Raw genomic sequence first — 12327 nt, 5'->3', positions numbered from 1 at the left:
TAGATGATCACACAGTCCTTGCTTTTGAACATGTCCTAGAACGTACGTTTGTTTACAAGCCATGTATCACTTACCCAATAGCCTATGGCAGACGAGACAATGAATCCAGATCACAAATTCATTCAAATCAATAATCAAATAACTCATTTGCGGCCCTTTTCTTCAGACCGTGACACATAATGTTTTTAAGACCTTGTGAGGAATTTAATATAAAAGTCTCACCTAACATTTTAACAAATATTTACTTTGGCACAATATTTAGCATCTACAGTGCACCTATGATGACTTTTATTGCTGTTATGTATCTCAATGAGAGTGCATTGTATGATGTCATGGCATAACAATTAATATTTTGTGATTTCTAGCCATGAGGATGAGAGGGTTTCTGCATTGCTTTGTGGTTGTGCTGTTTGGTGGTAAGTACTGATGCGCTCTGGAGCTTTCTGTCTGGTCTGATATGGACAAATAACTGCATAGACACAAAGACTGGAATAATAAAACCAGATTGTCATGAATAACAAGGAGATTATGTAGAGATGACCTGCTATTGTTTTTCTCTTGTGAAATTACTGTAAGCAACAAGTTTCACTTGTAGACTAAACTGTGGCGGTATTTTTCAACTTTGTCACCATCTGACAGTATCAAAAAGGCTAATTTAAATTAGATCCACGACTTTGAAATTCATAATAAATAAATGTTATACCATGTTCATGGCTGGCATTGTAGACAGATTTATATTAAAATCCGAGACTTTCGGCTATATTTTCTTGATAGCAAAACATCTAATAAAACATCTAATATTGATAATCTGACTCCAATGAAATTATCACTATGTGCACATTGTTACGTCTGTACTTATTTAGTGCAAGAAAGGTCAAATAGAATGAATCAAATTAGGCTTTAATAATAATGTATACTTATACATCTATTACAAGGCAAATACTTAATAGAAAAATGTTACATTCTAGTAGAGAGAATAGAGAGAGAGAGAGAGAGAGAGAGAGAGAGGGAGGGAGAGAGAGAGAGAGAGAGAGAGAGAGAGAGAGGAGAGAGAGAGAGAGAGAGAGAGAGAGAGAGAGAGAGAGAGAGAGAGAGAGAGAGAGAGAGAGAGAGAGAGAGAGACATGATGAGAACCTCACAATGAGATCCAGGAACAAGAGAAAGAATCCCTAACCTCTGCGTTTATATCATCCTAAAAACCACAGCATTTAAATTATTGTTGATAAGGAGACCACCAACCATTATTCATCTTATTGAATATGAACTGATGACAGTTGTGATACCTCAAGACATTCCACAGAGTTCACTGCCATTTCCCGTCTGGGGGATGGTCAACTTAAGACAATGGAAATTGTCCTCTTCAACATCTCTCATTCTAATACTGAATATCTAAAACAGTTTTCCTCCTCAGATTCCATTGTTATCTTTTAAAATGTTTTTGGGTTTATTTCCCAGGGCTCTGCTCTGCCGGGCCGGCAGTGAGAGAATCTGCCCCAGCCCAGAAGGCAGGAACCTGCTGGGCCATGGGCGAGCCCCACTACCGCACCTTTGACGACTACTACTACAACTTCATGGGCAACTGCACCTACACCTTTGCCAAGAACTGCCATGTTGACCAGGAGCACCCAGCCTTCCAGGTGGAGGCCAAGAATAACAACAGGGCCGGCTCCAAGGTTACCTTCGTAGGCAAGGTTATCGTTACGGTCTACGGCATGCCAATCACCATCGTCAAGGGTGAGGTGGGCCTTGTCAGGGTAAGTGAGGGTTTTTACTGTATATAAACATGACATTTTACTCAAAATAACCACCCATTGCTTGATTTCTTTATACATATATTAGTTCTATATAATATATGGTTATATACTGTATATACAGTATATATATAGGAATTATAACTTGGTTATTGAAAATGACAAATTCGTAAATTTCGCAGCCGTTTCACCATTTCATATGTCTGATCTCCGTGCCAATGTCCACACAACCCTAACCCTAACCCCTAACCCCTCTATATGTATATATATGTATATTGTAACAATTAGTTCAGCCATTTTCCTCTACCAGGTGCCTTAACATTAAAAAAAAAGCATTTTGAGCTTCTATATTTGAGCTTCTATATTTGAGCTTCTATATTTGCAGGAAAAGCGCAATACAAATAAAAGTTATTATTATTATTAAAATATATAATTTATTTTTTATATATAATGTGTTTTGACTTTATGTAACTGACAGTTTCGACATAACTATGTGACACGTTCTAGTGTTTTGGTCCGCATGTCAGCAACCAATCAAAATGTTCAGATGTTCTTTTATTTTTAAACAAAATACATTTCAACGTTGTTGAGAATCACAACACAAACTTGCTAGTCAAGCCAAAATACTGCAACGCAATGGAATTAGGTGAGTAATCCCCACTGCTACCTAGTTAACTATAACACTACTTACATTTTTTAGCTGGCTCACAAAACAAGCTATGTTAATTGATTAGTGATGTATCATTGATTTTCAACAACACGGAAATGTATTAAAACATTTTGAAAGAAAAGTCTGAACATTAAATCGGATGCCGACATGCGTTGCATATGTGACACAGTCTGGTGAAAAGTCGCGCACATTTAAAAAGAAAAAAAATCGTTTTTTTGCTAGTTGAAGTGTTGAAGAGCCCATTCGATATAACAAACAACAGTTTTAGGATCACTAAATACTTAGAATTTGTGAATTGGATTCACTGTCTCATCTGCCCTAGGCTACTGTCAAGTGATACATGGCTTCTAAACAAACTTAAGTTGTAGGACGGGTTCAAAAGCAAGGATTGTGTGATCTAATTATGTGTAGTTATGTGTTTTTAGCATGCTGATGTTCTATCAGCACATTGTGAAGTTAGGAAAAGCAGTTAGATTTTCCTAACGATGTTTCCTTCTTTTTGGTTTGAGGTGGACCAACATTCAAATAAGCATATCTTCGTCAGCTATTTTCAGATTTCAATGTATGACACATAATTTGATATCTTAAGATCTGCACTTTCATAATCTGAAAAGACCCGAGGACTTGATTCATTTTTAACCAGACCCTGTCACATAATGTTATCCTAAATCCCCCCACCTTTGGTTTAGATCGACTACCAGTTATGGAATCTCCCAATCACCCTCAAATCCGGCACCAGCTGGGTGAAGCTGACCCAGAGCGGGCTCTCTGTTCTCCTGGAGACAGACTTCGGTCTGACGGTGCAGTATGACTGGGAGCAGTATCTCATGGTGACGGTGCCGGGCAGCTTTGCAGGCAAGGTGTGCGGTCTGTGTGGCAACTTCAACGGTAAACAGGAGGACGACCTCACCACCCCCAGCGGCTCCCCTGCCAAGGACGAGGTGGCCCTGGGAAAGAGCTGGAGGGTCCCAGGCGTGGAAGGTGAGGCCTACTGTCGAGACGAGTGCACGGGGGACTGCGGGAAGTGCACGACTGATTCCATCATCAAGCGTCTGGAGCAACACGCCTTCTGTGAGGTGCTCACGGCCGTCATGGACGGGCCGTTCCGTGACTGCCACGCTGTCATCGAGCCCAAAGTCTACCATGACAACTGCCTGTACGACCTCTGCATGGGCGAGGGGCTGATGAAGTTCCTGTGCGACAGCCTGCAGGTCTACACCGACGCCTGCCAGAGGGCTGGGGTCAAAGTTCACAACTGGAGAAGTATCGCCCATTGCCGTGAGTAACCAAGACAGAAAGCTGAGACTGTTAGGAATGGAACAAAATTAGATTTTTGAAAAAAAACATTTAATGTTAAAATCATCCAGAAATGGGACTGTTTGACACATGATTAGAACAATAGGTGACGTTTTACACACATGTTTCCCTATACCTCTGTAGTAAAGCTGTAGTAACCATGGTAACAACATTGTGTCAACATACTGTTAGTAATTGTTACAGTCTTTTACATAGTATGGTTGTTATTGCTTTATTAATGAATAGTACTGGAGTTGATTGGTTTGTTTTATTACACAAATGTAATTTTGGTCTGTTCCTTATTCCAACTATGTAATATCACAAACCACTGAACTCCATTTACTCTACCATTTAATATTGCATTTCTATGTAGCAAATGTTGATACCGCATTGTCACTAGAGTAATTACATCGTAACTACACAGGTATAGCGGCAACATAGTATAAAGTATTACTGGCAAACCATATCATCATCATTATTGAAGAGTGAACACACAAGCTCTGAAGATGTGACTCACTGTGTTCAAACATCAGACCCATGTCCTATCTTCTTACCCTAACCCTAACCCTAACCCTATTACAAAGGTGTGTTCCCTGAAAGCTGAACTTTCTCTGAACTTCTCCCTCTACCAGCCGAGCCTGAGTGTACAGAGCACAGCCACTATGAGCTGTGTGGGAGCGCCTGTGCTGCCACTTGTGAAGACCCGACCTCTCCCACCAAGTGCAAGGCCAGCTGTGTGGAGGCCTGCGTCTGTGACCAGGGCTACATCCGCAGCGGCAACAAGTGTGTCCCCGAGTCCCAGTGTGGCTGCCTGGACAACGGTTACTACGTGGAGGCTGGACACTCCATCTGGAAGGGCGACAAGTGCACAGAGAAGTGCACCTGCAACAACCAAAAGGTTCATTGTGGCTTATATTGTTTAGATTTGTATGTGTGTGTATGTATAATGTATGTATTTATGTATGATGTTTATATTGTGGTAAAGCACTTTGAGACAAACTGTCTGTAAACAAAATGCTATACACATAGGTGTATGTGTATAGCATAAAAAAAATAAAAAATAAAAGATGCTATACCTACATTTGCTTGGTTGAATGATTGATGGGTGGATTTCAGATGGCGTGTAACAACACGGGCTGCCCTCACGGGCAGGACTGCCAGGTGGTGGACGGTCTCCGAGGCTGCCACCCTGTGACCTACGTCGAATGCACCGTGTCTGGAGACCCCCACTACCGCACCTTCGACGGCTACCATTACGACTTCCAGGGCACCTGTGTGTACCAGATGGCAGGTGTCTGCTCCGACGACGCCAGCCTGGAGAAGTTTGACGTTCAGGTGCAGAACGACGGCAGCGGTAAACAAGCAGGATCCAGCGCCAAGCTGGTCGAGGTCAACGTCTATGGGACGTCTGTTGTCATCAGCAGAACGCACAAAGGTGCAGTCTTGGTAAGTTAGTGGCACGTTTTGAATTTGAAGTGACTATGTGCTGAAGGCTATTGTTGTGGTTTTATATCATTTTATACTGAGAATTGAAGTCTCTCTACAGTTTGGCGAATCTAGCACTCAAGGAAGGCCCATTTCCTTCCTGTAAGGGATGGGCCAAGATCTGTGGCGCAGTGAATAATTCTGACTATGGACAGGGCCCATAACTTGTGCAATCACAGATTTGTATAATATGATTGGTTCCCAAGAATAGTGACCTCATGACCAAGGACTTCTATAAATATGAGTCCCGCCCAACGTTGGGGGCTTTTTGCTTTTTGTCTGCTCTTTGCTCTCTGCGCCCATGTGACTTTGCTTAATAAAAGGCCTCCTTGGAGACAATTGATTTAAGCTCTTTGTGCTTCATAAGTTTTACTCAATCTATTAAGAATAAATTAGTAGGATAGTAGGATAGGATAGTAATAGTTATTTGTCTGTATTATCTTGTAGATAGTACTAGTTTGTTTTGTCGGTCTTACATGTAACGATGAATTGAGAATCAAGGACCCCAATTGAAATAAGCCAGTGGCTTTCTTGGGTTTTTATCCTGTTAGTTGACCTTGTATGTAATATGTACTTTCATGTACCTACTTCTGCAAATCTTCTAATAAAGTTGTCAATCAATCAAAAATTAAATCCACAACACGTCAGCAGAGGCTGGTAGAGGCAGAAAACAGGCTCATTGTGATGCATGGAATGGAATGGTGTCAAACACCGTCCCGTATTCCGTCCTTCGATTTCTACCTCCACCAGCCTCCACTGACCTACGTGTAGAAGCAACGTGCCTGTATTCATAAAATAAGCTATTGCTACTAAGCTAATGCTATTGCTACTAAGCTAATGCTATTGCTACTAAGCTAATGCTATTGCTACTAAGCTAATGCTATTGCTACTGTATTCATGCTTCGGCATGCCAGCCTGTATTCTTTTAAGACTGGGGCCGGGATTATTGAGGTCTTTAACTTTTCTATAGGTTTCTTCTTGTTTATCGTAGGTTTATTTTATGTGAAGTATGTTGTATTTTCGTATATGTGTTTTGCGACTTGTCCTTTTAATGAGCTACTGTAGCACTGAAACCAATTCCTAACAACCTCGGTTGGTACGGAAACAAGATATTGAATCTCGACACAAATCTTCTGATTTCCCTTCCCAGGTAAACGGAGAGCTCCAAAACCTCCCGTACAGCGGTAATGACGGTAAGCTACGCGTGTTCCTGAGCGGGTGCGCCGCCGTGATCCAGACCGACTTCGGGGTGTGGGTGACCTACGACTGGCAGTGGACGGTGGCCGTGGTCGTACCCAACACCTATGAGGGAGCCATGTGCGGCCTGTGTGGCAACTACAACCACAACCCCAAAGACGACTTCACACTGAAGGGCGGGAAGCCGGCCGCCAACGTGGAGGAGATGGGTCAGAGCTGGAGGACGGCCGAGATCCCCGGCTGCGTCCACGGCTGCAGAAACAAGACCGATTGCCCCAGCTGTGACATCACACAGGAGGAGAAGTTTGAGACCGACGCCTACTGCGGTCGAATCCAGGATCCCAAAGGTCCGTTCCGTAACTGCCACGCCGTGGTGGACCCCAGCAGCTACTTCAAGGACTGCATCTACGACGTGTGTCTGAACAACGGCACTGGTGATTCACTGTGCAGTAGCCTCGGGACGTACACCAAAGTCTGTCAGCAGAAAGGAGTGGAGGTGTTTGCATGGAGGTCCAAAGACTTCTGCAGTGAGTCACACATTCCAAACTGTGCCGCCAGTATATCATTTTCTTCAACGAGCAGAAATTCAACATATGTACCGTATATTATAATTGTGAGAGAAGCTGGCGAAAAACCGGGAACAAGTCGGCAACCAATCAAAATGTTCTGACTTTTATTCTGTAAAAATGAATAAACTACTCTACACTGACTAGGTAGTAATGGGGATTACTCACCAAATCCATTGCATTGCAATATTTTAACTTGACTGAGTGTCAAGCCAAAATGAGTGTGTCATTGATTTTCAACATCATTTACATTTTTCGGAGTAAAAGTCCGAACATTTGATCGGTTGCCGACTTGTTCCCGATTTCACCCCCAGTATCCAAACTCCTTTTATTTCAGTGGTGCGCTTCAGTGTCAGTCGTACTGCTTCCAATATGAATCAAACTTGAATCAATTCACTTTGTCTCTAGGTAGCAAACTCTTTCTCCCTTTTTCTCAGTGCTATTCAGTAAGTTATTATGTCCTTACCAACTCATTGTATTTGTCTCCAGGTTTCAAACCGCTCCCTCTCCACAGTCACTATGAGCTGTGTGCCGACAGCTGCCCTGCCACGTGTGACAGCCTGTCTGACCCTGCCGGCTGTAAGGTCCCGTGCCAGGAGGGATGGGTCTGTGACGATGGCTTCCTCCTCAGCGGAGACCAGTGTGTTCCCTTCGCCCAGTGTGGTTGTCTGTATAAAAAAGATAACAACAAAATATACATCAAGAAAGGACAAATCTTCTTCCCCGATGGAATGTGTCAAGAGGCGTGTCTATGCTCAGGCGTGGTAGGTTTATATTGGCATGGGCAGAGCATGTCACCTATTGTCTTGGTCCAAATTCTGTATCTTTGTTTAGATAGTGATTCAATAGATAAATATATAAGCTGTATTCCTATTAGAGCACTGCAGTTGTTATTTAAGCAATCATTTATGATTACAGTATTTGAGCAATTAAACAGCTTTGTTTAAGCCTTGATAAGACCAATCTAGCCCAATCTAGTGTTGAAGTTAATATGATTGAGTTGATAGTATTCTCATCTTGATTCTAGCTGTGGTACTGTGGTGTCATAGCAGTGTGTTCTACTACTCTGTCCAGGTGATGTGTACTAACTTTAGCTGTGGACCCAATGAGAAATGTGAAGTGAAGAACGGGAAAAGAGCGTGCCAGTCAATCGGTAAGGCGACCTGCTCCATCTCAGGCGACCCTCATTACAACACCTTTGACAACAGGACCTACGACTTCCAAGGCACCTGCACCTACACTGCAGCCCAAACCTGCCACCTAGAGGGCACTCATCTCACCCCCTTCACTGTGGGGGTGGAGAACGAGAAGTGGGATGCCATGTCGAATAAGCCCAAGGTGTCAGTGGCTAAGCTGGTGGTGGTAGAGGTCTATGGATACGTCCTGATTCTACGCAAGGAACTGGTCGGATATGTCATGGTTAGTACAGTTAATATGTTATATGTGGTTTTCGTCACATAGATATACAGTATGTGATATACAAAATATGATGGATCACAATATCAAATGGAAGACAGTAAGAAAATAAATGACAAACCCTGACATACAGTGAAGTATATTTAATTTGTCACTTTTTGACAAATAACTTGGTAAAAATGATACAATAAACGAGACTGAGGATAGAGACTATCATTTAACATGGGTGGTAGCCAATAATACTACTACTACTACTACTACTACTACTACTACTAATAATAATAATAATAATAACAATAACAATTTATGGACCTGTTGCCACTGTGATTGTCCAGGTCAACGGGGTCATGACCAACCTCCCCCTGAACCTTAACGACGGAGCCGTGCAGGTTTACCAGGACGGCAGCTACGACGCCATCATGACAGACTTCGGCCTGAGAGTGACCTATGACCTCGTCTACCACGTCACCATCACCGTCCCCGGCAACTATCGCGGCAAGACCTGCGGCCTGTGCGGAAACTTCAACGACCTCCAGGACGACGACTTCCTGTTGCCTAATGGGCAGGAGACCAAGGACGTGGTGGCGTTCGGAGCTGCCTGGACAGTGAGCGTCCCCGGGGTGGTCTGTGAGAACGGCTGCAGCGGAGACTTCTGTCCCAAGTGTGACGCCAACGAGAAGCTGGTGTTTGAGAAGGACTGTAGCGTCATCACCGACCCCCAGGGTCCCTTCGCCACCTGTCACGGCGTGTTAGACCCCGCCTCCTACTACAGAGACTGCGTCTACGACGTGTGTCTCGCCGAAGGGGCCCGGAACATTCTCTGTCACAGCGTAGCAGCCTACATGATCGACTGCCAGTACCAGGGGGTGAAGATCGGAGTCTGGAGAACTCCACAGTTCTGCCGTGAGTATCCACTAACCCAGGGGTCCCCAAACTTTTTTCTGTGAGGGCCACATCATTTTTCCTTTCTGTGATGGGGGGCCTGGGTCGGTCTCTAACATAAAATAATATGGAACGGAGTGAAATGGAGGCGGTTGCGCAAAGCAATTGCGCGCAGGAGAGCACTGGTGGATGCAAACAAAGTCTAAACAGTTGAATTTGGATGGAATTTATACCTATAGTGATATGTCAATGAAATATAATCAGTTTTACAGTCTGATACATGAGGGAGGACCCTCATCATACACGGGGGGACCCATGAAGCAGGGCTGTCTGGGGGTCCTTAAACGAGCATCAAACACTTAATTTCTACCATTCTGGTGAATTGATATGCACCAATTTGTGACCTTTCTGCATCAATTTATGGTGGAAATGTCATTATTTATGCAAAGGAAAACACAATATTCAGGCACCAGATGATCAAAATATAATGTAATATAATGCAATATAAGGCTCTCAGGCATTCTGTACTTTCAAATATGTATTCTCCTTGAGCAGTCAACATCAACTATCAGCTATTTCACTAGCAAAAACTAAAGATAACTTATTTGCGAAACAGCGCCCCCGCCACCACGTCGGCGCAGTGCCGCTATTGCAGTCAGAAATTACAGAAATCCACCGAGTGCAACGCCTGTAGAAAATTGACGTTGTTCAAAGGGCCGGTCCAAGTGTGGGGGTGGGCCTTGTCCGGCCCGCGGGCCGTAGTTTGGGGACCCCTGCACTAACCTAAATACTGGACCCCATGTTACTGGGAGTGTGTATAGAGACCAGGGGAGGCTGGGGGAGGGAGAAATCGGAGGACTGGCTCATTGTAATGCATGGAACGGAATTAGGAATGGTATCAAACCAAACAGGCTTGATACCATTCTTCCTTCAATTCCATGCATTATAATGAGCGTGTCCTTCGATTTCTGTCTCCACCAGCCTCCCCTGATAGAGACACGTGTTTGATACCGTTCCTGACAGTTCCATGCATTTACAATGAGCCAGTCATCTGATTTCTACCTCCACCAATCTACTGGTCTAATCTCAAAGTAATCTTCTCTTGTGCAGCCTTCACCTGTCCTGCTAACAGCCACTACCAGGTCTGTGCTGAGACCTGTGGTTCCCCGTGCCCCGGCCTCACTGACATCATCACTTGCCCTACCACCTGTGCTGAGGGCTGTGCCTGTGACTCCGGCTTCAACTTCAATGGGACTGGCTGTGTGCATTGGGACAAGTGCAGCTGTTACTTCAATGGGACGACCTACAAGGTGGGTTTACCTGTTTGGGGGGGGGTTTCTGAGTGGGGCAGTCCCACTCATATTTTTCTTTTTCTTATTGTGATAGAGATAGTAGAGATTAGACAGGAAGGATGGGTGAGAGAGAGAGAGAAGGGATGACATGCAGGATATGTCCGTGGCCGGAATCGAACCGGGTACCCTGCGGTTACGTGGTCGATGCTTAGGGTTTACCTGTTTGTGTGTTGTTCACACAAACTCCAGTAAATCACAAGCATGTTATATAAAAAACTTTTATTATTTGAAATGATCATAGTCTATGCATGTCTGATCACATGTCGATTGATTGACAGACTATGGATCCTTACAAAATGGTGTCCTTCTAAAGCTGCCGTAACAATCAAGTAAAATCGAATCAAACTTTATTTAAAGTTAACACATTTTGTACATGTATAAAATAAATAAAAATACAGTAAAGAGAGTGAAACATGGTAACAATGGGCTATTCCGGCTACTCCTCTGCTTCAGATCGGTCAGACTTACCTGTCTGAGGACTGCACAGAGTTCTGTTTCTGCACGGCTGGCGGGATGGAATGCGAAAAAAGCAAATGCGACAGCGGCGACAGCTGCCAGGTGAAAGAGGGCTTGCGCGGCTGCTACCCCACACAGTGCACCCTGAAGCCTGGCGGCAGCTTCACTCCGTTCATGGGGTCCACAGGCAACATCGCCACCATGGGGGCCTACACACTGGTGACGGCCTGCAACTCGTCTCTGTGGTGGGACTGGTTCAGGGTGGTGGTGCAGATGGAGGAGTGTGGAAGCGCTCATCTTAAGACTGTCATCGCTGTGCACGTCTTCTTTGACACCGTCTTTATCACTGTCAACAGCAAACAAGAAACCTGGGTACGTAACTTCACACAGTAGATATAGTAGACTATACTGGATGTGTTCGTTTATTATGAACTCAACCCAGCTCAATTCCCTATCTGGCAGCATTGCATGATTCATTGGTTGCTCTTCTTCTTCTTCTTCTTCTTCTTCTTCCTGTTTGCAGATCAACGGTCGCAAGGTGACTCTCCCCAGCCTGCTGAAGAACGGGATCTCCGTCGAGGTGTCTGAGAAGGCGGTTCTGATCGAGAAGAAGTCTGTGTCTCAGGTGTCGTACAGCTCCTCCCAGGAGGTCATTATAACCCTGAGCGGGAGCTTGGCTGACAACGCGTGTGGAGCTTGTGGACCAGAGTCAGACACTAGCAACGTCTTCATCCAAGAGACCACGCAGGATTACCTAAATCATTGGATAGCACCTGACTTCCCTACCTGGTGAGTGATCTGTATTTCCACTGTATTGCATTGAAAAGGGCTCAATTGCATTGTAGACTGAGGAAAAAATATGAACAGAAACGATGACATTTACATTTTCATTTGGCTTCCAGAGTTGGGTCCCTGGTTGTGTTATTCTTCAATTCTTTAACAAACGATGTCTTTTATTCCAGTCCTGTGTGAACATCTGTGACCAACATCTCAGCATCTGAAGGAAAACTGTTCCTCAGCTTCATCTTTTTTCTGTTTACATTTGTCACTAGACCTAATCATTAACCAATGCTCTCTATAGTGCAAATGTAAATTAAGTACAGTAATACATTTAAATGTCATTCTTTTTAAATTCTATAAAATGCAAAAAAAATAATAAAGTTTCTACAATGAGCAAACGCTGTGTTCTCTTTGCCTCTCTTTTGTACTTTTCCAGATGATGATCTAGAATAGGGTTAGGGTTAGCTTAGACATGT

The sequence above is a fragment of the Nansenia antarctica genome, assembly GCF_963989245.1.
Source record: "Nansenia antarctica genome assembly, chromosome: 3".
NCBI classification, from domain to species: Eukaryota; Metazoa; Chordata; class Actinopteri; order Argentiniformes; family Microstomatidae; genus Nansenia; species Nansenia antarctica.
The sequence above is the reverse complement of the archived record's forward strand: the minus strand, read 5'-3'. Positions refer to the sequence as shown.